A 2164-nucleotide genomic window follows, 5' to 3' on the forward strand; every position below is an offset into this window, starting at 1 on the left:
TGTGTGTGTGGTGTGTGGGGTATGTGTGTGTGTGTGTGTGTGTGTGTGTGTGTGTGTGTGTGTGTGTGTGTGTGTGTGTGTGTGTGTGTGTGTGTGTGTGTGTATGTGTGTGTGTGTGTGTGTTGTGAAAAATAGTGTAGTAGGTTTTGCATATCTTTAAACTTGGCATATTAGATTTCATTATTCATTACGATTATTAATTCTATATTATCAGACATGTAGATAAGAGAGACGAGTAAATAGGTCAATAGCTTTTGCAAGATCATTATTGTAAATCAGAAACAATAACGGACCTAGAATGGAACCTTGAGGACCTCTGCAGTTAACAGGTATCTCAGGGGATGACTGTCCGTTAACAGTAATATGGAAACATCTGCCAGATAAGTAAGATAAGTAAGATAAGTAGCCAAGTAAGTGCAGTCCCTCAGATACCATAGTGATGGAATTTATTAAGTGAAATATTATGATTCACTGTATCGAATGCTTTTGACGAGTCTAAAACTAAGGTGAGAACGTATCCCTCACTATAAAGTGTATTCACGATGTCTTTGTAAAAATATATAAGTGCCAGTCCAGTTGCACGTCGAGGTCGGAAAAACAATATAGATTGCGCTATAAAATAAATAAATAAATAAATAATAATAATAATAATAATAATAATAAAATCACAGATGCGGGTATATGTTAAACGTTCGAGGTTCTCACTCAGGGAAATGAAAAATAAAATTCCGCGATAATTTGACGGTATTCTAGTATCACCAGAATTGTAGATAGCCGCTAAACACGTTCCTTCATGCGATCTGAAAAACCACCTGTGGCAAGGGAGACGTTAAAAATATACACAAGAACAAGGCAATAGGATGTTTTCGCTGTATTAATTATTGGCAGCTGATCCTACCCGGCGGCCCCATCAAAAGAGTTGTCAGTTTCTTCAATTTTAGATTCATTTATTGACGGAAAAGTAAGTGAACGGCCGTCTGCAGGGGGGGGGGGGGAGGGTGTGAGTTCGTGAAATGCAGACTGCAGTAGGGTATCGTTTTAATTAAGGTAATGGAGTAACAAGTGAAATTATAATGCTACCGGTATATGACTGATTGATAATCCTTCATTGAATAGTTATAATTACCGACCACGTTTTTTCTTTTTCTATTATTAGCTCTCACGTCGTTCTATTTTAGACTCGTAAGACCTTGCTTTAGCTTAGAGTATCATAAAGGAAAATCCTCGTCACTAAATGATATAGGTTTTTATAGGATATTTTCAGTCTCTTTTATTTATTCTTTCTGTACTTGTTTCATTACCTATATATGGACGTGACATGTTCGTACTCTTGCTCTCTAATTACTTTCTTTAGAAGGGAAAAGTGTTTGTCATCAAAAAGTCATTACTCTTGTGAGAAAGCGAAACCTCCACAGCATCATGATTCTCGAAAACGGTCGACCATTCAGTAGAATCAAGCCCTACTTTTCCTCCTTGAAACTCTCAAGTCTTTTCTCTATACTAGGGATATGAGAAGGATTATCAACAGAAATAGAATGAGTATACGGGATGACTGAGGTGAGTGAAAATAATGGTTTAAGTACATGTTTTTAATATCGTTTGATCCTATTTGATCGGTGTGAGTTGAGCTGTTGCCTTGTAAAGGGCTGAGTCGGGTGGTTGAACAGAAGAAAAAATAAATAAATAGAATTAAAAAAAAATCTAAGATGGTCTTGAGCGACTTTTACAATAAATCAATATTAATGTTATCTGTTGACACTTGGAAGAAGGAGTGTCGAAGTCTTGTAATAAATTAAGGAAAGGGTTTAAACTTGAGTTACGGGGCCTATATATCACGCAAATTAGGTTTCGTTCTGGTTTGGTCATTTCTACAAACGACTCTAAGGAAGCCACAGACCCGTGTAAGATCAGGATAGAAGTTACACAAATATTTATGGTGTACTTGGAGCGAATTCAACATTCAAATCGAGACGTAATTTTCAAGTTAAGTAATTAGGCAAAGAGTGTAAGTGTACAATATCCTTTGTTAGCTTCGTCTCACAGAAGAAAAGAATGTCGAAACTGTTATTAAATATACCGTAGCCCGTTTGCACAACACTGTCAGATTTCCTTGGAATGCTGTTGATATATAAGAAAGTTAATGAATATATTATTGATATTATTT

This window comes from Penaeus vannamei, chromosome 10 (assembly GCF_042767895.1).
Source record: "Penaeus vannamei isolate JL-2024 chromosome 10, ASM4276789v1, whole genome shotgun sequence".
Taxonomy (NCBI): domain Eukaryota; kingdom Metazoa; phylum Arthropoda; class Malacostraca; order Decapoda; family Penaeidae; genus Penaeus; species Penaeus vannamei.